Source organism: Cyanistes caeruleus, chromosome 10 (genome assembly GCF_971803275.1).
Source record: "Cyanistes caeruleus chromosome 10, bCyaCae1.hap1.1, whole genome shotgun sequence".
In the NCBI taxonomy this organism is placed as follows: domain Eukaryota; kingdom Metazoa; phylum Chordata; class Aves; order Passeriformes; family Paridae; genus Cyanistes; species Cyanistes caeruleus.
The window spans coordinates 20729376-20756918 of NC_141710.1; the positions used below are offsets into that span (position 1 = coordinate 20729376).

The 27543-nt window shown below is 45.4% G+C and overlaps 1 protein-coding gene and 2 long non-coding RNA genes across 8 annotated transcripts in view; 1 reads left to right on the forward strand and 2 right to left on the reverse strand.

The window, feature by feature from the left end:
• PLD1 (phospholipase D1) overlaps positions 1-27543 on the forward strand; it is a 100089-nt gene that overhangs the window by 1075 nt on the left and 71471 nt on the right. For 2 of the 6 annotated variants that reach the window (XM_086844310.1, XM_086844313.1), the window contains exon 2: positions 25297-26421. The exons of 2 other annotated variants lie outside the window; for them this stretch is intronic. The gene's annotated coding sequence lies outside the window, so the exon portion shown is untranslated. Of the gene's footprint in view, positions 1-25296; positions 26422-27543 lie in introns of those variants that run through there. 2 more of the 6 variants (XM_086844314.1, XM_086844311.1) reach the window with 2 other exon arrangements.
• Positions 13925-17131, reverse strand: LOC111933333 (uncharacterized). Its single transcript, XR_015274595.1, has 3 exons — positions 16946-17131; positions 16483-16546; positions 13925-16082 (listed from the first exon to the last, which is right to left on the reverse strand). It is a non-coding gene; the product is annotated as an uncharacterized LOC111933333 (long non-coding RNA).
• LOC147651357 (uncharacterized) lies at positions 21658-26683 on the reverse strand. The gene is made up of 2 exons (XR_015274596.1): positions 25937-26683; positions 21658-23750 (listed from the first exon to the last, which is right to left on the reverse strand). It is a non-coding gene; the product is annotated as an uncharacterized LOC147651357 (long non-coding RNA).

Consider the following 27543-nt stretch of genomic DNA (forward strand, 5'->3'; position numbering starts at 1 on the left):
TAAAGTTAAATAGAGTTTCAGTGGAAATCCTGATGGCAGCTGCTCTGGCTTTGGTAAAGGCTGGCCTTTTTAAAATCAGTGCTGAGAAGGCTATCAGCTGCTCCTGTAATCAGCAAAGAATTAAAAGTGTGAGAGCGACTAAATATTGCTCATTTCTTAAAATGAATTAACTGGTGTACTGCAGCCTGGCTCCTGAAGCCCCTGGAGCTGCAGACAGGCTCCCCTGCTGATGTGAGTGATGTCCCCTCACTCTTCAACAGGAGCTGGAGTGGCAACTCTCACTTGAGTTTCAAAGAAAATTGCATGGCACTTCAAACTGGGAGCTGTGAGTGAGGATGGAGGCTGTTGGTTATTGCCGTGATGAAACTAATCCAGTCCGAAGGAGGATAAAGGGTTGCTTAGCAATACTTTAGCAGTGACTAACAATGCTTTACGAGGCTTTTACTGTTGACTAAGTCTTTAATAGTGGCTCAGTGGGTTTTTTTAGTGGAATGTCTTTACTATTTTTGTAATGGTCTCTCCTCTTGAGAAACTGTCAAACTCATCACGTATAATGAACAGACAGCAGTCAGAAAGCATTTGATTGCTGCTCATGTGTTGATTTTTGGCCTGGCCTCATTAAGATTCCTTATCTCTACCTTCTCTTTCCCTAGGAGTTCTTAAATTAGCTACAGAGATTAGATTATTTAAGTGCTTTTCATACAAATGCCTCCTTCTCTGTTTGTTTTTCCTATGACACCCCTGTGTCCATGTGGAAGCTCATTTTGGGTATTAAAGGAGAGATGTAAGGTTGTCTGAACCAGTCCAGAGTCACATCATGTAAAAAACTTTATCCTGGTGTTCTGTGAAGCTTTTCTCAATATTCCTTGACTATTAAGACAAGTTGCCTTCTTGAAGGCAGGAGGCTGCTGTGTACCATACAGTATTTTAAAACAATTCCCATTTAAAGGTGTACTGAGGGCCAAGTGTTCTACTCATGTTTTTTTTTGGTTCAGTTGCAAGCACTCACCAAATAAATGCCTCTTCCTCTTTTGTGCTGAGGCATCTGAGTCATGGCTGTCACTGTAGAAGAAGTGTTTTGAGGAAAGGAAAACTCATTAAGGTTGAGGACTGCATCTGGATCCTTTAAGCATTCCCCATGGCCATATCCATGCTTTGGAGTTGATGCTATCAGGGGAAGCAGTAACAACAGAGTAATCCCCAGCAAAACACATCTTAGCTGTGCTCAGAGACTACTGTGCAGGCAAGTGCTGCTGTGGGACTTCACTGTTCCACCTGGTGAGCCCTCAGCATGGGGGCCAGGGCTCTTTGCTCCAGCTGGGAGCAGGGATCCCCCTCAATCAGTGCCCTGGGAAGTGCAGAGCTTGTGGCAGCACAATGGGTTTCCAAATCCTGCTAGCCAGTGTTGATCCAACAGCCAAATAAGAGTTTTGAGCTCTGCAGAGAGCAGCATGTGGCAGGGCTGCCAGGGCTTTAGCAAACCCACCAGGTAGGATACAACAGCCCTACAGAGGATGTGAAATTCTGAATAGCTGTGTCTCTGCAGCCTCCTGAACATTCCACTGTTACAATATTGATTACTATGAATGGGATGAGTCTCTGGTCTTGTGAACACCAGTACAATTTCCAGGACTCTGGAGGATGCTGTCCCTCAGTCCTTTGGCTCCAGTCTGTGCAAATTTGGGACAAATAAGAGAAGCTCAGCACATTAATGGGATCTCCTGGTGCTTGCTGTGTTCTGAGATTCACTTTTTTAATCACCACAGGAATTTATGTACCTGTCACTATTCAGCTGGGAAGCTGAATTTCTTTCAGCACTACTGGTTCCATTAACTTCTTAAATTTCAGCACACTTAGGAAAAGTGGAATTGAATGTCTAGGAGCTGGAGTGGGAGCCTGCAGCACAGTCACCTTGGTTTGAGGTGTGAGGCACAGCCTGGTGTGGTTTTGTGGGTACCCCAGGTGAGCTTTTCCCCTCTGATGTGGTGACTGTGCTGCTGCTCAGCTGCAGAAAGGATGCTCCTGGTGCCCCCAGAGCTGAGCCAGCTGCCCTGTCACCCCTCTGTCATCGTGCTGAATCACCCAGGGAAGGTTTGGTGGTTAAACACTGTGGAGCACAAAGTCACCTCTGCTCTTTGAAGTTTCTAGGGGTGAGATGAAGAAAGCACTCTCCCTTTGAATTTTCTCTAAAGTCGGTAGTGTTGCTATAACCTCAACAGCACTGGCATGGAAAGGGAGAATGGGAATGGACTTTGAAGTTATAATTCGTGTTTTAGTTCTTCCCAGCCCTAAAGTGAATATTACCTTAAAATCCAAAGCTTTCAGTTCATCAGAAATTGCTTGAAATCTGAATGTTGACCACTAAACCTGTGAGTTAACCACAGAAGTGACCTGGATAAATGTCATCTTTGATCCTTTAACAATATTGTCAGAGCCTCAAGCACAGCAAAGAATTAGCAGTGACATTTCTAGGGAGCTGCTGGAATCTGAGTCTCCTCAAGAGTCCTTCAGGTTTTTAAAATTGGAAAGACATCTTCCAGGCTAGATTTAAACAAGAGAATCACTTTACCACTAACCTCATACCACTGCTACTTAATGATGTGTGCTCGGTGTATTAACACAGACATTTCACTTGTATTTTATTTCTGGTATTTTTATAAGGTATTTGTCTAGCTATCTGTGGAAATCCTGCAGCACAGAGCTATTCCTGCATGTCTGGTTTTAGGTAGTCTCATGAAATCAGTGTTTTGGTGCTTTCCTGGTATGTGTAATAAAATCCAGCATATTCATCTTTTCTGCTCACTTTTTCCAAGCCTGTCTTTCTCAATGGCCTTCAGTGAGTACAAATATCTGACACTGGAGGTTTATCTGAGGCTTTTCTAATACCCTGCTGTAGCTGACTGCAGTCATTCCACAATATTTATTACCTGTATGTAAGGCTTAGCAGCTGTGAGAGGAAGGGAAAGCCACACAATAACAACAATATGTGTGAGACTTAGCACATTCCCACCAAGTGCAAACTTCCACTTTGGAAGAAGGATGATGATTCCTAATAAAAGCAAATTTGGGATAGGTTTCCTAGTATGAGTCCCCTGTGATAATCTGAGGAGCCTCACTTGGCAGTGCTCAGTAACAGGGGTGTGTGCGGGCATGTCAAGTTCAAACTCCTTTTGGGTTCTGGGGCTTGTTTTTCTGTTTTCTGTGCCCTCCCTAGAAGTGAAAAGAGAAGAGGAAACGTGCACCTAGCACAGGGTAACAAAAACATCACTGAACTTGGGGTTTTCTCTGGGTGGGGTAACCAAACCGCTGGCAGCTGCCTGAGGTTTAGCGAAGGGTGCCAGGCTTGCCTTATGTGCTCTATCGACCCTCATATGAAAGGGTTGAGAAGCTGATTTTTAAATTAGAAAGGGCTTTTTTCTGAAGTATTTTTAGGAAAGGCAAGAAAAGGGGTGTGATCTTTCCAAGAGAAGCAGGTAGGTGAGGGAGGACGAGACAAGAGTTCCCTCATAATCGAGCATTTATTTCTTTATGGGGATCTCCTACACACACAGAGGAACACGCTTCAGAGCAGAGGACTCAACACACAGGGAGGCATTTTAATCCCCCAAAGGTAGGAAAATGTGCTGGAGGTTTGTGTTATTTGTCTAGATTTTTATCTTCCGAGCCCTAGCTGAGCTGTGCCTGTTTTGGAGCTGGTGTGCTGGCTGTGCACGTGTCACACACCTTTCCCTGTGGCTCTGAGCACGGCCAGGAACCCTCCAAAAGCACAAGCCTGAATCTTTTGGATGGTTTAGTGAGCTGAATCATCTTGCCCAGGGTCAGACAGGCAAGGTGAAAGGAAAGTGGTTGGAATAGTTGACTTGGACCAACATAACCTGTGTGGGTGACTGAGTTGTTAAAGTGACTCAGGTACACCGAGACACCCTTAGGAGACAAGGGCTGGGGTGAGAACAGAGGGCAAGGCTCAGACACCAAAAATGCAGTTTCTGATTCAGACCAACAGTCTGTGTGGGTCTCAGCTACTGAGAAGAAAATGACTCTACTGTGGCTGAAACCAGGACAATATCCTTCTGCCCCTGTGGCCTGGCTCAGCATTTGGGGCTTTGGGCTTTCTAGAAGGTAAATGACTTCTGCTTCATATGGACACTCCAGCAACTTGGTGTTACTGGTGTGAGTGGGAATTTGCCCTGGGAAGCAGGCACCTAACAGCCAGGCATCACTAATGTTGGCATCTTGGTCTTCTGATGGGTCTGAGCTTCCATAAATGGGCCAATCATTAGTGAACGCAAGTAGAAGACTTCAGTAGGATTGAGCTAAATCTCCTAATTGGCAGCTTTCAGAAAACAGAAATAGTGAAGCCAGCTTGGCCATCAGATTGTTTGTGGAGTAGGTGTCTCCTTCTCTGTTGAGAACTTCTCTACAACAGTAGCCTTTGAGAAGTTACTGTAATTTATAGAGATACAACAGCATATAGATTATATATAGAAATAGATATAATAATATAGAGAAGACATATATGTAATAATGCCAGTGCTTTGAAATTATCTTCTGAGTGTGTACGTGTACCTTGTTTCAAAGGAACTTTATAAGAATTGGCTCATTGGATTCTTATTCATCAGCTATTGCCTTCAAAGACAGGGCTTTTTTTTTAAGAAAATATGACCATTAACTAATGCCTTTACTTTTCTTTGATCTTTGCCAGCAAAATTTTTTTTATTGGACTTCTTCTGTAGTCTTCCTGCCACGTACAGTTTGTGGCATGCACACTTACTTGTTCTTCGATTGGTTTCCAATTAATTATCAGAAGCAGTTATAAAAACTTCCATCCAATATTACAAAAAGGCCTGTTGTTTTTTTTTAAGAGCTTTAAAATCAGCCACACACTGTTTCCTTTCATGTGGTTTGACTTTAACCAACACTGCCCCGAAGGTAAGAGATGAGGAGATGAACTGCTCCTCAGTTCTGACGGACATTTGCAGTCAGGCTGGATGGCAGCACAAAGCAGGAAGCACTTTGTCAATAATAAATCAGGTGTCCCAAGGAGGAAAAGGTTGACAGGGGCTTCAGTGGTGTTTTGTCTCCTTATTAGTACCTGCACAGTAGGATTAATGTCTGGTGTGATGTTTCCTGAGGTGAGTCAAGTGTAAAAGTTCAAAGCTGGATGGAAGCACCAGGGTGTGCTCAGGAGCCAGATTGGGGCTGGTGATGGAGCACCCCCACATCCCCCAGCACAGCCATAGCCAGGGGTGGGGAATGTGAACTCCTATAACCTCCTGCACACAAGGAAACACAATTGCACTTCACACACGTGAAAATACGTCCAATATTTCCAAGTATTCACTAAAAGATCTTGTTTGCTGACAACAGCTTTCTTAGTGCTTTTCCTGTGTAAGGATTGCTTGGCTTTGTTTATTTACATGCTGTGTTGTCAGAATTAAACCTCTCCATCTGTGTGAGGAGCAAGTAGTCTCAGGTCAGTCCTCTGCACTGGACATGTGTCAAGGCAATTTGATCCAGCCCTTCCCTTCCCAGACCTTCACACTTGTCACCCTTCCTGCTCTGACACTTGCATTTACACAGTGGCTGGGGTATTTCAGAAGCCTCTTCCAGTTCTCTTGCTGTGACCAGAGCAGGAGCTGCCAGCACTCCATTTTTACTGTCCTGCTACCAACACCATGACCATGGTTGGTGAGGTGCTCATGAAAACACCACCCAGAGACACCTGAGCATCCTGTGGAAAGCTGGGGGGCTGCTGCTAATGATTTCCTCCTGACAGGATAAACAGGATTTTATTGTCTAGAATTGCACATTTAGTGCTGAAGGTATTTTTTTAAACAAGCAAAATGACCTGTGTCTCAGTGCTGTAGCACTATTTAGATCCTGATTTGTCCTATTAAGGGGCATCACGTTTTTGAAGAGCAGCAAAAGGGTGGCAGACTGGTCATGTCACCTGGAACTGCTGTAGCAGAGTCTTATGTGGCATCTTCATTAGAGCCCTGGTGGTATTAATTACCCAGAAAACCCATTTGTGGGCAATGACAGCTCAATGAGGAAGCATGCTGAACCGAGATGGAAATTATAACACTTGCAGGGAGAATGGCTTCTGCAAAGCTCACTGCCCCCAGGAGCAGAACCACTGACTCAGAACCCCAGAGACAGCAGAGGTTGTGGGGCAGGAGTGTGCTGATTGCCTGCCATAAAGCCCTGGACTCAGCTGTGCACACCATCACCTGCTGTAATTTTGCCTGACTAATGATTATAGGTTTAGGCTTTAATTCTGCCATCTGCTCTGTGTGCAGATGGACACCTGCACTGGCTGCTGCTAGAGGAGGACCCACGTTCAGGGATGATTTTTGTTTCCTGAAATGCCTCACAAATTCTGCCTTTCTGTTTTGGCAGAAATGTCTCTCAACACATTTAAGATTTATCCAGTGACTGTGATAGCTCAAGACTGTGGTTAACCAAGACCACTGAAAACAGCATTGCTGTTTCCAAAATCTAAGTAATGTGAATGTTTCCACAAACACCACACTGCATTTCCACGCAGTTTAGAAACTGCAGTTGAATTATGGAGAGTGAAATTGTAACACAGGCTTACGTAGGTCATTAGCTATCAGGGCTTCCAGACTTCCCTTGTCTGGATGTGAGAGTATCTTGGCTTGAGCTGTAGTTATTGTCCCTCTGGGCAAAAAGACCTTGGGAGGTGAGGTTGGCTGAAGCTGCAAGGAACTTTCCTTGGCATTTCTCGTTAGGAGCTGGTGGATGGAAAATGTAAGCAGTGGGATAAAGGATTCCAGGGTGATGCTGACCCCGAGCCACAGCTTGAAGGGTCAGGGAGCGCAGATTTGGGGAAAGGACGGTGATGTTTGTGTGGGAGGCAGAATGAATGGAGGTGATGGGCTGTTTCACAGAAAATGAGTCAGAGCTGGGAGGAACCCGCGATCAGGAATGATGTTTGGAGCTGCAGGAGTCAGGGACACAAGTGTGTGATCTCATGCCTGGAAGGTGGTGCTCAGATCTGTACAAGTATCAAGATGTGAGGCAGTGAGCTGGGACTTGAGTGCAAGCACCAGCCTTACACACAGAGATAAAGGTTTTCTTCCTGAAAGCAGTGCAACAATCCAGATCTTTCTACTTTGGTGCTGTAAATTAAAGTGTTTTCTGGTGTATAAATACAGGCCTGTGTCAGAGCAGGCAATGGAGAGACTATAACTTCATTGCTTCAGGTGATGTACTGGCATTGCCTGGTGAAATCCATAATTTTACAGCACAGTTGCATTTTAGATCCCATCCAACTTGCAATGAATCCTGATTATCACCATATTAGTTACAGCACTTGTGTCAGGCTGAGCTCAGCAGCGTCAGCCCTGTCTGCTACAGGTCTGTGCTGAAGAGTTTTGTGGAGTCAGGGCCTTTATACCTTTAAGCCAAGCATTTAATTTTGGGTGTTTTACCACTTGGGTGTATTTAAGTGTCTCATCCTTACCTTCTACTTTTACCTTTGCATACCTGCATGACCTAAGTTTGATACTCAGTAAAATGGATACCCACCTATACTCAAATTTAACTGCTTTGAAATCAAATAGCAAAATCAGCCTTTCTGTTGACACCCCTTAGCATCAGGATGAGACAAGACTGTGTGCAGCATCTTACCTCTAAGAGGTGAGAGTGGATTAATCCATCCATTTTTGCATTGAATTAAACTGGAAGAACCTGTAGGATCTGGAGAGGCTTTGCTCTGCCTCTAGAGTCTGGACTGGCTACAATCACTTAGATTTGAAAATGTTCTCCTTGTCAAGGGCAGGATATTTCAATTTTGGCTCTGCAGAGCTGCCTGCAGTCAGTGCTGCCCTGTGCAGGTGTCAATACTGACATTAGGCTGTGAGGTTTCCTCCGCTGCCGTGTCTTCCTGACGCAACCATTAAATTAACAGCTTCCTCTGAGGGAGCTGGAGGTTAACAGGATGTCAATTCATAGAACAAATTTTCTTAATGTCAGTGCAGAGCCTTTGTTGTCCCTGTTAGTCACGGTGCCAAAACAGAAAGGTGTTTCTGCCCACAGGGGATCCCATCCCCAAACTGGTGTAACTGGTCAACACCCTTCCACTGATTCCTGTGGCTTTTGGGGTCAGCCTTTGAGCATGGAACAGTCTGACCCTCCTGACTAATGCAGAAATCATGTTTAGAAAAGCTCTGGGTAGAGCTGATTCCATGCTGGGTGTTTTTTCCTTGTGTTTATAGTTATTGAGCATTTTAATACTGATAATTATTAAATAGGGTCACCTGGAAAGGCACAAGCACTCCAGCTCTTGCCAACAAACCACTTAAGCATCTGCTTAGAGATAAGCACACACATTAAGGTAAATGAAGTTGCTTCTGGCCTTGGTGTTGAGTAGATGCTTACAGTTTCTGGATTAGGTGAAACTCCTTGCTTGAAATCATCATCTTTTACCTTTAATGAGTTTCTAATATGATAATTAATTTTCATTAACAAAATATAAAACACTCCTCATGCTGAAAAACTAGATGGAATAAGGTAAAAATTAGGTTAAAGCTTCTCTGTGCAAATCCTTAGAGCAATGCCATTCATTAGAAAGGAAAGATGGGTGTGTAGTGAGAAATTATTGCATGTGCACTTCAAAATACCTTGTTGGAGCTTAAAATATCAGGTTTAAAATTACAGACCTGCTTTAGATGTGGCAAAACAATGTATGGAGAGACAATATCTCACTCTGAAGCATACCTGACCTTAACCTGCTGGGAATTCTGCAGGAGTGTGCAAAAGCTGGGAGGGAGAGAGCGCCTGGGTTAGTGGATGTCCTGAAGGGAAAGATAAATGGCAAGAAGCACTCTGAATCCTACTCCTCCCTTGGAAAACCACTGCTGTGCTGAAGTGTGCCAGCATCAAAACAAAGGAGAGATCCTTCCAGAGAAGTCCAGCACAACTGGGCATTCCCACTGCCCTCCATGGGAAACTTCATAGCCCTGGCCCTTCTCTTGGTGACTGTTTGATGGTTTTGTGGGGTGTTCCCAGCTGAGGCATGGGCAGTGTGTGCTGGCATGTCCCCCACGAGCAAAACTGAAGGGAGGAAAAAAAGTGGCAAAACAAATTACCATCAGATCTTGTGTTGTGGGAGTTATTTTGAGCATTAAAGATGGATAACCTGTCTTTTGGGGAGGAGGGAAGGGAAGGTGGTGAGTTGAGTTGAGCAGCACTTGTGTTACAGGGATCTGCAGCACCAGGCTTTAAAACAACTCATTAAAATCCTGATTTGAGCTGTGCCTGCAGTGATGGAGGAAAGGGCCTGCCCTGCTCCCACATGCAGATGAAGATTTTCAGGGCTAGAGCTGAAACATTTGTCAAGTGAGTGCATGAAGCTGAAGGTTACCTGTAGGCAGCTGTTGCTCAGCCTGGGGGTGTTTATATGGCTATTTAATTGCATGTTCCTCAGTACTAAATGAGTGAGACTTACATGAATAACCACAGCAACACAAGTGCTGCTGCCTCTGAGATAAAGGATCTTATTTGAGAAACAAATGCCTAACTAATAATACCTCAGGCCCTGTGCACTTTTAAAAGTCTGTACTTATCTCTGATAGGAAAGAAGTGGTCTAGTTCTTAAAAATAAACCAAAAGCATTTGAAGGATGTTTTTTCCCCCCCTCCATTTTTCTATTCTTTCCCAGGTTGCAAAAATAACATCCAATAATGAAATGAAAACAAGCTGAATTGTTACATTCAGTGGAGGAGGGAAGAGGTACTCACAAACAGCTGGAGCATGTCTGGGCCAGTGTCTCGGCTCCTTTCTTTCTGCTCATTTAGTGCCCCTCCAAGAATGCAGACAATGCTGGCCACGACTGTTTCATATTTGATTTCCACACTTAAATCTGTGCTTGTTAAATGAAAGCCCATTGTCAGGCTGGCACACACCCACGCTGCCTCCTTGGGTCCCAGTGCAGAGCCTGCTCCCTGGGCAAGCGTCCTCCTGCATCCCTTCAGCGAGGATCAGGTATGCAAAGAGCACTTTGCTGCTTCTGTGATGCTTGTGGTGCTGCAGCAAAAGCTTCTGGACTCCTCTTGCAGCCACATCCGTGGATTGGCCTCGTAAATCTTGGTCTGAGGGCAGACAGAGTGCTGCAGGGAAGGGATGAGGGTTTGGAGCTGCCTCAGGAGTGGTGGATCAATGGGCACTCAGCTGGAGTCAGCCTCTGGGAAAGGTGCTGGGAGAAAACACTTGGGTAAACAGGGCCTGATTCTGCCCTGCTCAGGGAGAGGGGGCAGATGGGGATGCTTTGGGTCTTGCTCAGGTGCCAGGGTGCTCTGCTGGGACAGGACCATTTGGTCCAGCATTTCCAGAGCTCTGCTCAATTAAGGCAGAGATGTTGTGTGTCGGGAGCAAAGCAGGGACTGAGTAACAAATGACCCCTTCATTTCCCCTGTAAAATACCAAGGAGGGCATGAAAATGATGAATGTGATTAATAAGCTTAGGGGATTATAAAACACAACATCTGTCCAGTCCTTTAGGCTGCAGACCCTTCAGGCCTTTCTCCCCCGTTGGTTTTGTGGTCCAATAGCTGCCTCTGCAGCCCTGGTGTGGTGTCACTTGTCAGCATCATCCCTGGGACAGGGGTGCCACAGAGCTGAGCCCACTGCAGCACGGGAGGAGGGACAGGAGCTGTGCCATGGGGTGTGATGCTGGAGCCAGAGAAAGCGCTGGCAGTGTTTTGATTCTTCAGGTGTCCCAGAGGAGTGTGCTGCTGGGCTGTTGTCATGGAAACACCATTATTTTGGGGGTTCTCCAGACTGGCTCCAAAGGTTGAAGGGAAGGAAAACCCCAAGGGGTGGCAGGCACAGGAGGTGAGATTTCTGTCAGCACAGCAGGACTGGTGATTATCTGAACCAACAGCAAGGCCTCCAAGGTGGATGGGCTGGAGGAATGACAGGGCTGGAAATTGATGCCTCACCCATTGCTCCTCTGCCCTCATTTCCCATCTTCCTGCACTGTCAGAGTGCTCCTGCCTGAGGCTCTGCCTGCAGCAGGGATAGCCCATGCTGAATGCTGGTTACTTTTTACACCTCTCCTGCTGCTGATGTCTGTGTTGCTGTGTTTATCTCAGCTCTAGGTCTCTGCATGTTTTGGTGTCACTGGCAGAGCAAGGTTGACAGGCACAAGGAAGAGCAGAAAGGCAAATCTTCATGTTCTGCTCTCTGTGATGTCAAAAGCAAGCTGTGTAATTCCCACAGAAGTTCTGCCAAGCCTTTAAATTCAGAGGCCCAGGCTCTGCATGCAGAAGGTGTAATGGGGCTGAAGGGCCAAATTAAAGGTTCATAAAATGATCTAATGGAATGAACCACAGGGCTTCAGGGGCACTTCTGATCCCAGTGTAAGCACATTCAGGACCTGTCCTTGCCCAGCTGTGCCACTCTCCTGGCAATCCACCTTGCCAAGTGTGACTGAGTCTCATCTTTAAATGTGCAAACTGGAGCAGCTTCACAAAGTCCTCACAGAAGCCAAAGCTGCACAGAACACAGCCAACCTCAGACATGGTGTTTGCAGGGTGAGGGGGCACACTCAGCACGTGTTTGCAGAGCTTTGGGAAGCCAGTGCAGGGGAAAGGGAGCAGGGCTGTAACCAGGTGGCTGATCCCAGCCAGGGAGCAGTAGCAGGATGGGCCAAGGAGCAGGGAAGTAACAGCAGGAGCAAATTGCACTGAGGCTCCCATGATGCTCAGGATGTTAAAGGCAAAACTGGCTTCCACTGAAATGGAGACAAAAGCATTTTATCACTTTTATGACCTGCTGAGTGAATATTTTTTTTTCCTTTAAAAAACCCCAGCTCTTTAAAGAGTATTTTTGTGTTTCTTCATTTCCAACTTGGATAAACCCTCTTTTAAAAAATATATTTAATCTCCTTTATTCTGTGTCCAAAAAAACAATGTGATGGTAAGCAAAATTAGTAGCTTGAGTGTCATGAACTTATTAAAGAAAAATGGAGTTGTTTTTTTTACAGGGAAGACCAAGTCATTGAATCTATATTTTACTAAGAATACCATAAGTTGGAACAGGTACACAGTTTGTCATATAGTGTTTAAGGACACTGGGTGGCCTTTAAAATTTAAATTGCATGGTTGAATACAAAAAATTCCTTGTTATAAAACAGAAGATGTGGTAGGAAGTGGGAGACTGACTGTGCTGGTGGGACATTTAATGTGCACCCTCAACAAGCCCTGCACAGCACATGTGAGCCACAATATTAACAAGAAAAGTGTTTTTCTCTTCAAATGCATCATCCAGGTTGACTCTGTGCTCCCTTCCTGCCTCCTGCATGTGACACCCTATTGACTCCTGTCCCCCTGCCTGATGGCACCACCTACCCCTGCCCTCAGCAGGATTTTGGCGTGGCTCAGCTCTGGGGTAGGCGGGTGAAAAGCTTTGCTGGGTGCCCAACTTCCCTGGCTCTTTTGCTTCCTCCTTGTCCCAGCACATCCCTGCCCTGGAGGGGTTTGCTATGGAGCCAGTTCCACCCTTTGTGCCAGCTGAGAGGCTTTTCTATGCTGGGGGAAGCCTTAGAAGAGCTTTTAGGAATAATTTAAATTTTCTTTGATCCAGCAGTTCTGCAGGTAGAAAACTAATGCTGTTAGAGCAAGCAGTAACCAGCATCTGTGCTGGAACCTCTTGGGGAGCAGAAGGGGCTCTTCTCTACCAGGCTGGAATCACTGTTCTGTGTTCCTCCCCTGCCCAGTGCTCAGGGAGGGCTTTAAAAGGGATTGGATTGTGCACAGTAAAGGCAGAACCATGGTTCTGCAGGTGAGCACCCCAAGCCAGTTGGGAGGGCCTTGGAGGAATGGCTAAAATTCACATTCCATGGACTCTGACATGACCCCGTGTCCTCGCTGTGCACTGTGTGCTCACAGAGAGGGTGTTTAGTGTTAGCTGCCAAAAGGCCACTGAAAACTGTTCTGTGCATCTCCTGCCTTTGCTGTTCCATGCTCCTGAGTGTCCTGACCCTGAGGAACCTCGGGGCACTTGGGAAGATGTGGCCATCCCTTACAGGATGCCTTGCACACCACCACGCTGGCACTGACCATCACCACACTAACTTTAATTCTCATGCTGAAAAATGGGGAGCAGGGAAGAAATTCAGGGTGTCACTAACAGGAGTGCCTGGAGGAGAACCCAGGCAGTGCAGAAGGAAGGTTATTAGGGTTATTTCAATTTCTGCTTTATGCTGCTTTTTTCACACTGTGAGTCTGGGGTTGGTTATTTTTCCTGAGTGCTGCCAAAGGCCCAGCAGACACTGTGTTATTCACCAGGTCCATCAAGGCAGGGTATGTTTCATTCCTGTCCTTATTTCAGAGCCAGTTTTGTCTGGGGAGAGTGTCTGTGACACACAGGCACATGTTCATTTAAATACAGCAGCACTGGCTCTGCCTGGTGGGCTGGAGTATTTTTCCCATGTAAGCATCTTGGACCCACGTGTGTCTGTGCTCCTGACTTCAGGCTGGTGAAGGGGAAGAAGAGCTGAATTTCTGCTAAAAGCAATGTCTGTGTCTGAGATCACAGAGAGCAGCACAATCTGAGCTGTGATTTCTGCTTCAGCACAGGAGACTGTACCAACACAGAACATGGAACAGTGTTGTCCTGTGGCTGTTTTCCATTCTGGCATGCTAAAACACAGTAAGACCCAGGGGGGTTTTTGTGGCACTTTCCATTTTTGATTTAGGGAATTTGAAAAATACTTGTCTTGAGGCTGAGCCTGAAGTTATGATCTTGGCATGTCCATATCATTAAATTCCCGTGGATAAAAGCAGAAACATCTGGATTCATGAGTGGATGTTGGCTAAATCCACCAGAAGAAAAAAAAAATCCCTTCAGGGGATCCTAGAGGGTTCTAGCCAGGATAAATAATACAACAAAACAAGAGTGCTATTAAGAATAATTGTAATATTGAAGCTGAATTATAAAATGAGGGCCAAGCCCTTTACACAATCTGCTTTTCCAGCAAAGAGCCCTTCAATTTACACTTAACACACATGTGGCTGATGGAACAAAGGAAAAGTTGAAGGAAGATGAAAGCAGTGCAGAGATTATTCGGTCTTGCTGGTTTAGCTCCAGGCACATCGTTTAAATGAGTAGATGATCAGTTTCCAGTTTGTTTTAAATTTTTCTGGCAAGAAATTTTACGCTCTATCCCAAAGTTGGATGTGCTTAAAACTGTGTTTTTATTTTAAGGGTCTGCCATCTTATTTCTGCAGGCAAGATTCTGGAAGTGCTCTGCAGGACACACCTGAGGGGCAGCCCAGTTGACCAAGGGGGTCTTGTCCCTGTTCCTGGCTCTATGGGGGAACAGTTTCTCCTCTTCTCTCACACCTCTGGGAGGCTGAGCCCTGCCATGCTGAGCCACATGCTGTACCTGAGTTTCACAGCACCCAGAGTCAAGGGAAGTGGCCAAAACTGTTCTGTCCCACACACCTGCAGCCTCTGTGACTGCACCCTGTTGTACCAGCACTGCTTGCCTGGTTTAAAGCTAGTGGATGGAGAAAAGTTTTTGTACTGCTTTCCCCTTATGATTTCAGGATTAAAACCTGCTGAGCAGCACATCCTCTGCTGCCCAGCCCCTCCTTTGTGGGTCTCCTCCTTGCAACAGGTCTCCAAAGCTGCCACCAGCACCAGGCCATGCAGGATGTCTCTTTGTGGTGGGCTGGATCACATCCATAGCAGATGAATAAAGAGTAAGTCACACGTTCCTGAAAGTGCCCTGAGAACACAAACCTTTCCCAACCACTACAGTCAGAGCCTCTCATGACCTGGACTTTGTCCATGCAGATCTGCCTTACCCTCACTGACCTTGCCCATCACCCTTCCCCATTCCTGGAAAACCTCTTGGATCTTTGCCTGCTCTGTCTTCATCCAATGCATCTCAGGGTGAGTTTCTTCACTGTGCAATAAAAACCCCAAAGGTCAGTCCTTGTCCCATCCTCCTCCTTTGCTGCCCTTTTCTTCCTGTTGTCCATACCACAGCTGACCTGTGGAGCTCCTGAGGGAGCTGATTTCTTGCTTCCACTCCAGTAGATCCTTCTCCATGGCCAGGATTTAGGATATCCTCCATGGAGATGCTTGTTGGGATGTACTGGCAGTGCTTAAGTCTCCCTGAAGGCTGCTGGGAGGCTCTGAATGGTGGTGTGCATGTTTGGGGTGAGGCAGAACTTGAAACATGACTGGGAATACCAGTGAAGCACAGCTGATGATGTTTAGGCTGCCATATGTCCCAGAGAGGGAATAATCCTGTTTACACTCTAAGGAGTGGGAGTTCAATCTGCCTTAAAATAGCCTCAATGTATCTAGGAAATCCATAAAAAGGATACACCAGCATTTCTTAGGACTTTATTTTCAGCAGCTCTTGTTATTTATTTTGCTGCCAACATCTGTCATTTCCTGTGCTGCGTATTTCCCAGCACCTACAGGCTGTGTCTGAGCTGGAAGCTGACAGGACCTAACACTAAATAACGGAGCACTGCTTCCTGTTAGCATCTCGGCCATCAAAGTGAAATGGGGAAATGTTTCTGCTCGTAGATGTTGCAAAATATTTGTTTTAGATTAGCTGCTATCCCTGCCACAGTCCACATTGGCAGTTGTGTCCCTCCACCCAAGTGGGTGGCAGCAGGAAGGTCTGCTGGAGCTGCAGGGCTCTGGGCTGAGGACAGATGGTTTGGGGAGCTGAGGAATGAGGGATGAAGCAGAGCTAAATTTAGAACCTGAGATAAGAAAATACCTGTATCTTCACAGTGTACTGTGGTTTTATTTTGGCGGTACAAAACACACCTCGGTGTTGCATGGCTGCTTGCAGATTGTACCGGCTCAAAGGGGGCTCGTGGAAAAAAAGGCTTTGATGTCTTCAGTAAACAAATAGCAGTGTTAAAAGATCTTCAGTTCTTGTTAGCATGCTGCAAACAGCTATGTTTGAAGAAAAATAAACATCCCAAGGTTGATGGAAGGGTAGGGAAGCCATAAAGTAGTGCAGTCAACTCCTTGGTATGAGGACGGCAGAAATGACAGTGCCACGAAGAAACCTTTTCTCTGTCCTTTTGGATTAAAAAGAAAAGAATGAACTGTGTCAAGGCTTACCAGTTAGGTGGTGGGAATACATGAGTATAAAACCCCCTTGTGAAATCACAAGAAAAACATCGAGTCCCCTGCAACACCAAGAGTAGAGGATTCCCCTGGAGATCTTTCTCCAGCTGTTGGGGTGAGGAGGGAGAAGATGCAGCCTTCCTTCATGCCCTGCTTTGACTCTGCTTCCTCAGGGCTTCCCCTGCTGCCACAGGATATCCAACCCCCCTGAACTCCTGCAGCTGTGGGGCCTCATTCCCAAAAACCTCCTCAGCTTTTATGCTGGGCAAAGAGCCAGTTGCCAGGAGGAGGCACCAGGTGTGTGTTGCACCCTCAGTGAGGAGGATGAGGATTCCCCAGCCACGTGCCTACCTGAGCTTGTACTCCTTAAAGCTTGTTGTGCTTGTTGTCTCACTGCATCACTTGGAACATCCTTCTGGAAATGCAAAAGCTTAGGTGAAGGACCAAAGAAAAGCACTGGGCAATTATCACATTAACAACCAGCACAAGCTGGGGGATCCTAATTTATGCCTATAACCCTTTTAACAATCCAAATCAGGGTAAGAAAGAGAAAGTTTGGGGGCTCTCTGAGAAGGGAAATTAAAAATCAGCAGGTCATGATAATAATCAATATGCCAATATTTACTGCAAATTTAAATCTTATCAAGGGCCTCTAGGGAGCCTCTTGCTTTAGTTCCATGTAATTCCGAGCATTTCTCTGTTTAAATATAGTTCACAGAAACTAGGAAATAAATAATTCAGATGTAGTTGACTTTTTAATGCCTCTGTAGGATCACTAACATCTTTCCTTTGATAACACTTTTGTTCTGCCTACCAAAGGCCCATTCTAAATGGGTCTGGTGAGACTCCATCCAAAGAATCAGAGTTCATGTGAAAAAACACGGGGGAAAAGGCAGAAATCCAGAGGGGAAAAAATAGAAGTTTATAATCCCAAAGGTAATAAGTATCCCTCTGGCAACTCCATACAAGCTCTTCCCTTCCTTGTGAGCCTCTCCCTGCTGGATTTACAGGGAGGGTTTGTCACCAACGCAGAGGCTGGGATAGCTCATAATAAACAGCAGCTCCTTAGAGACCGTAGCCATGGCATGTGAGAGCTGTTTACCTGGCACCACAAGCACTATTCTGTTTGTCTTCAGATGTTCCTACAGAAACAGAAGGTTTTACACTCTGGTAAATAAGGTTCCTTCATCCCCAGGAATGTTTTGGTTGTTTGTTTTTTTTTTTGCAAATGTGCTGCTCTTCCCTTTCAGCTGCAGAAAGCCCATCCTGTGATTTCTGAATTGCTCTTTAACCTGCCTCCCCAAGAGGAGAGACTGCTTCCCAGGGCGGAGAGACAGGACTTGCTGACAGCAGCTGAGGTGGCTGTTCCCAGCACTGACCTGCCCATCCCAGCCAGCACAAATCCAGCCTCTGCAGGACAGGGATGTGTCCTCTGTGGGACAGTTACTAGCTGTGTAATGTGTGTGTAAGAAGTTGACTTAGAGGGAATAGGCTCTAGCTGGTAGTTTGAGATCAAATGAATCATACCCCTAATGCTGTTGGTGCCTTTCACTGACCCAAATCTGCAAGATGAGGGCTCTGAGACCCTTGAGAGATGCTTTGAAGGTGGGAGGTCACTCTGAGGATCTGCTCCTGGGCACGAGGTAAGGCCTTTGGTTTTACAGGGGTTAGAGCAGGGCACCTCCCATCGCCAGAGCACTGTTTCTGCCACAGCAAATATTTTGATTGCAAGAGCCAAAGCCATTGTGTACTTTATCATCTTCAATCTTATCCTCAAACTCATTTCAGACCCATCAGCCAGGGTGACACTGGGCACAGCCACATGCCCCAGAGCGTATCCTGTTTCTCCTAAAGCACACTGGGATGGGATGATTGTGCTTCAGGCCAAGCCTGTGTGCACAGTGGAGGCACCTTGGGCTGCTGAGATGACAGTGTCTCCTCTGCATGCTGGGGAAGGCAGGGTGGCAAATCTAGAAGGAATTTTGTAATTAAACTCACACTTCTGAAGATCCCTTTGTACCAAGTTGACCCCATCAGGAGGAATCCAGCACTGAGCTGATTTATAGAGGGCTGTGTGGAGTGTGTTTGTTCAAATAACACCAGCCCCCTTTACCAAGCACTGTTTTATTTCTAGTTAAATTAAAACACAATTAGCAGGGCTTGCAATTTTCTTAAATTTGCCTGAACTTCAATGACATTAACACTAATATCTGTTCAGTGTGCAAGTCAATAAAGTGACACGTGGAAAATTGCACTTTCTTGACTCAGCAATGCAGCTTGGAGGATGACTTCATGCCCCTGAATGAGAGGATCAGCATGCCAGATGCACTTGGTGCCTGACCCCTTTACAGGCTCTGAAAGATCACACATCACTTTAAAATGTCATTTGATGCATGTAGGAGGAAGAAAGAGTCTGATCTTGCTTCGTGTTACTGAGCTGCTGTTTAATTTTGTTAGGGTGGTGTGAATGTCTTAATAACATAAAACAGAGCTCTGATCTCTGGTCTGGCTGTGTGTTTCCAATAGACACCCTGATGACTTTTTCAGGGCCAGAGTGGGTAATAATCTGTATTTTCTTGCTATTAATTATAAGGCTGTTTTTCATTCTGATTTTAAACAAGCCTCTCAGCGTGGCTGACAAGCTTGAAGTCCTCACTTCCAGTCAGGCATTGAATTCTGCTGAATTGTTTTTTCTTGTGGCAAAAGCAACAAATGTGAGTATGGAATTAATACCTTTTAAAATTGTGGTTGTGTTTCTAAGCCACAAAAGTCAGGTGGTAGTCAGCCTTTCCTGCTCTTGGCCCCGTTCTGTGTGATAGACTTGAATGTCCTTTCCTTTTCCTTGTCTAACTGCTCACTCCCAAAATCCTGCTGAAGAGAATCCAGAGAGTGATCCAGGTCTCTGTAATACCATAGCAAATTATATAACAGAATTTTGTACACTTCTATTTTTTTCCTCTCCTCCAGTGCATTCCACGCACCTACACAGTTGCGCTAATTAGATCACGTAATAAACTTAAATGTGGCAAAAAATCTGTTCACAGGGGGTTGCAAGACAGCTGGACTTGGAAAACAGCCAGTCATTAATTTTGTTCTGTTTGAGAAAATCTAAAGGACATTGACATTATCTTACTGAAGATGAAGCAAACTTCATGTAGTAGGAGCTGTAATCTAAGTAGACAAATTATTTCATTTAAATAGTCCACAGTGAATCTTGATGTAAAGGTTTGTTTATATGAAAAAACATATCTGTGAGTTTAACAAAGTCATTAAAAATTAAACTAAAAAACCTAAACTAATGTTGAGTTATACTTGGTTAGTTTAGTTAAATTAAAGTACTCAAAACTAAATGAATGCTCATCCATAATGGATACCTACAGAAGAGCTAAGTAGCAAGAACTCAACTTTGAACCTCAGGTGTCTTTTATTTAAAAAGAGGTGTCTGCATGAGATATGAACCTCAATCAATTTTTATTTTTTTTTACTAGATTGTCCTAGTGCATAATACAGTAATCCCTGCATTTGTGGGGAAATACAGGAGGGTGAAAGCAGGGCTTGCTCTAAGACACCACTTACAGTGGCAACTTTACACTTGCACACTCATTTCTAGGGAAGGGAATAACTTTCAGTGCTCTGCCAGTTTGACATCAGTGATTACTGGTAAAAGGATCAGCTCCAAGGTAGGAATCACTTCCTTAATTTCAGTTCAGATGGTAAAAGTTTTGGCAATTGTTGTGCTGAATCACATTTAAATCTGTAGCTTTATTGAGCTGGTGCTTAAGTAGAATCCCAGTGATTCTCCTGATGCTCCAGGCAGGCTGGGAGCACCTCTGCAGAGCTAACCCAGGCAGTGCCATGGAGCTGACACTGTAGGGAACACAGGGGAGAAGGAGCTGGGGCCAGGCAGTGGTGTCATGGTCCAGGAAACACTTAATTTCTTCAAAATAACATTAACAAAGCATGTGATAACTTCCAGCTATATTCCTGATCAACACTAGATGTTGCTGTGCTGCTACTCATATAAACTATACATTAGCAAGGTTTTTAAATGGTATTTACTGCTATTTCCTCCTTGTTGTTTCTGTTAGTTGTTATATCCTGACGCTATGTGCTGGGGAAGTGGTTACTTTAATTTACTTTTCCTTTGAAGTTTCAACTTTATTTGGATAATATCAAGTTTATAATTCCCCCTCGAATGCACATGTAAAACTTTACAAGAAAAAGAGACTCTTCAAATGGTAACATGAAGCAACTCCTATATGAATGTCAAATATTTACTTAACTCTGCTTCTGGATTCTTTGCAATCCAAGGGGAATGACATTGTTAACCGGACGATTCCGGGAACAGACTGACAGCTGCAAGGCCATGGAGGGAAGTTTGTTTATAAGGGGACAAAAAAAATATAAAAAATAATTTAAAAAAAAAATGTTTAGTCCTGCTGGGTTTCAGGCTTTCTACTCCCACGTGTTTGAGTGGGAGAAAGGACAAATCTTAGGACGTTGATTTCCCCATGGCAACAGAAAACGGAAATTACTTTAACCCCATCTAGTGACAGATGACTCATTGCTCAGCCTGCTGCTATTTTCCAAGCACTAAAACAATACAGCTGCAAAGAAAAGGCCAGCCTGTATTATCTCATAGGCTGAGCACCAGGCTCGTGGGAGAGGGCAGTTCTCTGGCTGCCTTTCTGTCGAAGAAAGGCAGAGCTGGAACCTTTTGGCTGTTCTTTCACTGTGTAAAGCAAACGTGCCTGGGTGCCTTCCATCCCCGAGCTGCAGGAAGGCAAACCCAGGGTGTCCCCAGGATGGAGGTGATGTGCTGGTGGGTGTCCTATTGCTTGGTCCTGCTCTCTCTGGATATCATGGAATGGTTTGGATTGAAAGGGATCCTAAAGATCATTTTCTTCCAACCATAGCCAGGGACAATTTCCACTAGACCAGGCTGCTCCAAGCTTCCTCCAACCTGTTCCTGGAGCCTTCCAGGGATGGGGCAGCCACAGCTCCTCTGGGCAACCTGTGCCTCGCCACCCTCACAAAGAACCTTTTTCTGATCTATAGTTTAAGTCTCTTCCCCTTTCAGTTTAAAACCATTCCCCCTTGTCCCATCTTGCACCCAGGGATCTGACAGGACATCACCGTGCTTTCAGTTTAAATACAAGAATGACTCGTTCCCAAATACAGCCTGGTGAGGGGATCATCCCTGCAGGGATGAGCAGGGTTTCCAGGCCCCTGAGTACCAAAAAGCTAGCTGATGGCAAAAGTGCATTCTGTATTGCTGGGGAAGTCAACAAATTCCCCAAGAGGATGCTGTAATAGGAATATTCATCTTTGAAAGCTTATTATGGGTGAAAGGTTGGTGTCCTCTCTTCTTGCTGGTTTTCCCAAATCCTAGTAAGGATGCTGTAAGGCTCAGAAGTGAGGCTGCTAAGGCTTACTGAGACTAAGATTTGTTTTGTGCATAAGATATTACACTGCTATATGGGGAAGGTATAATGCTACCCCTGAGATGACAGACTGAATAAGTGGTCAGTTAACATCACTTTATTCACCACAAACTGGGATCAGACGTCACAGCATTAGGAAATACAGGATTCCATGAAAACTGCATGGTGGGATGGTGTCATGGGATATGTGAATCATTTTTTTCTGGGAAAGACAAGCTGAACTGCTGGTACAATAGCTGAGTCTTTACTTGGTCTTGTCATTTATATGCTGGTATGATTACCTTTCTCTTTCTAATAGCAGAAATCAGGTCCACAAGGTTCTGTTTGGACAGCATAATTAACAGAAAGAATAGCTTCATTACCAGGTTGTTCTGGAAACCAAAATCTGCCTTAGTGGCACAAAGATTATCTTCCTACAGGAATCAACACATACCAGTGTGAACTGCTGCCTAAACCCAGGCCTTGAATGAGGGCTCCAGCAGCACTCTGCTATCTGTTTGTTATCTGGGAGCACCCTGGGGTTGGCTACAGCTGTCCCAAAAACCTCATGTCAACAGCAGCTGGAGCAGGCTGCTCAGGCCAGCACTGATTACTGGAGAATGACAGAGTTCTGTCTGGGAAGTGCTGTGGGGCTGTGAGGTGTTATCTTATTCTGATAAGATTTTCTTACAGTTCTGCTCAGTGCTCTCCTACAATGCAAAATATCCCCTCCCAAAAACTGCAGGAGCCCTGTGAAACTGCCAGCTGTAGGGAAGGAGAAGCAGAGATCACCACATCTTACTCTTGAAACAGAAATTATGACTGTTCCTGTTTAAAGTTATAGCAGCCTAGTAGAGCCAGAGAAAGATGTGGGAAATCAGATTAAATTCCACCTTTTGAGACTCCATCCATCAGCATTCTGGTTTGGAAGCCCATGAGTTTGACACTGAACAAAAAGACTGTTCCTTTCAGAGAAGAAAACAATTGCCAAAATGTCCATGTAGAAAATGAGAATAACAGTTCTAATATAGGTTTTTGTGCTTTCGTGTTCTCTCCGCTTCTTTACCTAGAAAATTGCCATATTACCTGGAAAAAAGTATTTTTGTATTTTGCTGCTTGAGGGGGAAAGAGCTAATTAAATTTGTAAAAGTGGAAAATAATGTTAAGAGGTCTTTGTAGGCCTGTGGTTCTGACTGCTGGTGTCAGCTTTACTGCCAATATGTGCAGATGGTAATGAATGAGCTACCATCAAGCTTCCTTTATTGTCCTAGGGCCTCACTCAGCTCATAAATGTCTTCACTGGTTATTATTGCCAGTTATTTAGTGTTCAGCTGGTGAGTGCAGCACTCCCATTGATGCTGCACCCCAAACCACCAGAGCAGGATAAGTAATGGCAGTTTTTCAACCAAGCCCTGTAACCCAGCTCAGAAAGGCTGCAGAGGATGTGCTGCAGCAGCCCCACGTGAGCCAGCGTCAGCACCGAAAACAAGCCCTCCCCAGCTGAGTTGTTTGTACATAAATATGACTTTCTAGCAACAGCCTGGGCCCCTGGGACCTGTAGAGCAGTGAGGCAAGGCCAGGCACAGCCCCAAGGAGGGGGACACTGTGCAAAGCTGCTGGCTGTGCCAGTGGGTTTGAGCGGGGTGATGGAAGGTGGTGGATCTCCCCGTGAGCTCCAGGACTTTTGGCTAATGTATTTAGCCTTTCCACAGAACATGCTGTGCAGAATTTTGCATAGCCAGAGGACAGCATTTCTTCTCACAAACAAGGACATAATAGTCTTTTCCAGAATAAGAATATAAATTACTTTGCCTGTAACAGCATTTGAAGCTGTGGGCAAGCAATGTTCGCTCTCTGATTTACCAGCCTGATGCCCGTGCTGGGTTCAGATCTTCAGCTCTTCAGTCCTCCATAGAAACACTTCCTCTGCCTCTTTCAGCCTGCAAACACTGCGGTGGCTTCTGGAAACCACAAATAATCACTGTGCACTTTCCTTCAGTAATTCTTCATTCGTACCAAAGGGTTCTTCTTGCAGCTGTAGCCATGTTTCTGCCCTGCCTTGCACCTCATCCCCAGGCAAAAGCAGCAGGAAGAGCAGCTCTTCTCCTCTGCCAGGCTGGTGCAGATCGGGGTCCCAACTTTCCATTTCCATTTTGCAATCCTACTTTCTACAAGTCTGGCAGAATATTTTCATGCCTGTTAAGAAATAAGGGCTCAGTTGTGCCTGGCTCTCTGGCCAGCCAATGCTCTCTTCTCAAGCAGCCTTCAAACCTCCCATGGAACCCCAAGGCTACTTTCCTTATGACTAAACACTCCAAAAAATACCACTCATTTCCAATTCTCATCATGGCAGAAAGAGTTTCTTTCTTGGTATCTAATTCTCCTTAACATGTTCAAGTTTTCCTACTGGAGCTTGCTAATTTCCAAGCAGGGTTGCCTATAAAAATTTCTCTCAATTTCAACACATTTTCCCTTGCACTGGGGCTATGGAAACAGCTGCAGGTTGCCAACTATCCTGGCTCACCTTCTCAGGAAGGCTGCAAATTTGTGTTTCCTGGGACTACAATTCCCAGAAGAAAATTTCTCTTCCCCCAAACCAGGAACCAAGGCTTGCTGGGTCTGTTGCATCTTTCAAAAGGCTTCCTCCTCCCATGAGAGGAAGGGATGAGCATTCCTGCAGCCAACTGGGAGCAGGAGGGAGTGTAGCAGGGGGCAAAGCATCCTTCTCAGCACAGCTCCTAGCCAGTCACAGCTCTGTGCAGAGTTAGGGGAGAGCATCTGAGGTCAATGCCTGAGGGCACTGCTTCCACTTTCATAGAACTACAACATCCCAAGCAAAAGTGGTGATTAAAGGGCTGGCTGCTGTTAAATCAAGTGTTTTTGGGACTGCATGAGAATGTTAGAAATGCCCTGCTCAGCTGTGTGTCTCCACTGAAGTAATATTTCAGCACAAAATCCTCCTCTGTAGCCTCTGATCAGACACGTTTGTGGTTCCTGCTGCAGTGGTGATGCCAAACACCCCACTGGCTTCCTCCTCGCAGGGGAACAGTCTTAGGAAAAAAATTTAAAGGAAGGACTCAACTCATGGCCCTAAGCAATCTCCATACTGTTCCATGTGATGTACTTGGTCACTTAACTACTCTGAGTGTTCCTGATTAAAACCAGCCTTTGCCCAGACTATCATTGTGTGAATCCATCAGCAGAGTCACTAATAGTGGTACAACCCTATTTGAATGGAGGGCTGTAATCTCCTGAAGGAATCCCTGGGTTTTTTGCAATCAGAAGGCAAAGGTGTTCCTTTTACAACATCCTTCTAAAATCTGCTTTTCAAAAGATTGAAAGCTCACGACTTTGGAGTCACAAGGAGCCTCCCAAAAATCAGCAGGATGTGTCACTGGCAGGTTAAAAGGTCCCAGGCTGGTGTTTGCAGTGCAGAAAGGCCAGGCGGGGTTTTCAGCAAGCCAGAGGTGTTGGGTAATGAGCGGCATCATGTGTTCAGTGCTTTAAAAATGCAGCGGGATTTGGGGTGAAAACATGTAAAAGTCAGCTGTGGTGTTTCACAAGGATGCTTCTCCCCGTGTGCACAAGGCAGGATGACTCAGCTGCTCACTGATAGCAAGTCTGCCTTAACAAATACTGACCTTCAAACAGTCACTATGTATTATCACTAATATAAATACCAACCTGAATACAATAAACCTAACCCTTGCTTTTTTTTTCTCCTCCACTACTCTGTTTCCAGGAGGTTTTTCACTTAGATCTCTCCCAGGGGATCTCAACATCCCTTTTCATCCTTCCTAGAGCTTAAGAGAGCTTTGCTGTGCAGGTTCAGCCCATCAAAAGAAAAAGGAAATGGAAAAGAAAAGCCATTCAGAATAAAGATGAGACAACATTCCCAACACCTAGACTGAAACATTTCTGGAGAGTTTATAAGAAATATCCCCATTAGCCACCTGTCTGCACAAAAATCAGTATTTGGACACCTAAATATGCCACAACTGTCTTGCTCAGTGATTGTGAAGTGTGCTCCTTCCTCAGTTTGTTCCTAGGAAGCCTCCTGGCACTGGCTGTGTCCTGTGGGAGCAGATGCTGTGAGCACCTGGCTCCCCTGGGACCAGACAGCCACCAGAGGCAGCAGAAGAAAGGCAGAGCCATCCTGTCAAGATATTTTAGCAAATTTGAAACACCCCAGTGGTTTCATACCACAGGAGCACACTGTACCTTGGGCTGGGTGTTCTGAGCCAGCACTTGCAATGCTGAAGCACCTTTTCCTCAGCCCTCGCTGTGCAGTCCCTTGCTTGCCTGCACTTTTAAAGAAGTGTGAGTGTCCTCACACCACAGATCTACCAAAAATGATGAAGAATGGCTGGCCAAGGTCCTACCTTTGACTCGTTTTCTGAAAACTGCAGGAGATTTTTCCTTTCCATTTAGTAAGCTTAGATGTAGGAATATTATACATTTTTTTTCTCCGAGATAAAAAGTCACTTCTTCCTACATTTAAAACAATAAGAATTGAACTACTTGTTATAAAAGAAGAAAAAGGCCATGATCCACTTGCTGTTTGGTCCCTCCACGTGTCTGGTCACACCAGAGTGACGTTGGAAAGAGGAAGAGCCTCAGAGCTGGACCTGCGCCAGGCGATCCCACACTGCTGCTGGTGTGTCCTCATCCTCTTATCTCTCCTCCTCACCCACTCGTGGGGTATCTGCAGCCCAGAGCAGCGGTGCTGCCTCCAAAGTCCTCTCTGAAGGCTTCCAGAGACAGCTGTGTCCACAGCTCAGTGCTGGGATCTCAGTTTCCCATGGATTAATGCCCAAGCAGAGCATTCGCATCATTCCCGGAGGCTTTACAGGGAATTCAGATCCAGGTAAGTGCTGGCTGGTCGGAGCAGGAGTTTGCCAAGGCTGGCTACTCGTTGATGGCATGGTTAATTTGGGAATTCCACAGACAGCAGGAGAAAGTGAAGTTGTCCTCTGCCTCGGTGGCTTGATTTCGTTCCTGACTCCAAAGCGTAGTTTTGCTTTAAATGGGGGAGGAGCGGTGCTGCCAGGAGATAAGGGTGTTTGGATCTGGGATGGGCAGTTTGCTCAAGGCAGCTCTTGGTTTATTAAGTCAATACCAAACACTGCTATGCAGCTCTGAATCACACCCAGCAGCAGCCTCCATGCCCCCAAACCAGCCTGGAGATGTTTGGTTATGGGGAGAACCCAAAGATTTGGGAACAGGCATCCTCAGAAGCAGCTTTTCAGTTACACATTAATGCAAATTCCAAGTCAATGCAGGTCATTTGCATAAGGACCTGCTTGGAGAGATGCCAGGAATTGGTGTGACCCCCCCAAATAAATGCCAGCCCCTTTATGAGCACAGAAACCTCTGGTCTCCTCAGCTGGAAACTGTGGAGCAGATGCCACCCAAACCCCTCGAATTCATGTCATCTACCTACATGCAGGAGAGCCAGAAAATTCCAGCAGTGACCTTCCTCTGGCCTCTCTGAAATAATCTGGTATCCAGGTATGCATTAGGAACTGTCAGAAAGTTAAAAACCAAAGACTGTTAAAAAAGTAAAGTAAAAGCTAAGCGTGCCATTCCTGGGTGTGCTGCTGTTGCCAGCTGCTGTACGTGATCCTGACAATTAAATTGCTGAAGAACCGGTTCTGGGTCAGGTTGGTGCTCCCTCAGTAAGTGTGACAGAGGGTAAAATGGGGATCTGGCACTTCAGGGCCACTTTCATTTGAAAGTTTAATAAAGACTATCACCTCTGAGGCTGTGTGCTACTGGCTGCTCAGTTTGTTATTGTTGTGCATGTATTTGTTAATAATTGTCAGAAATTGACATGGCAACACCAATTGGCAGCTAAGGGGGAGCAAAAAGTGGGGGAAATGCAAAAATGTCAAAAATTGTGAATTCTTTAACTTTTCCCTCTGCTTAAAGAGAAGCTGATGGGTTAGCTGGGCGTTTCACTCACATTGGGAATTGCCCTTCTGCTCCA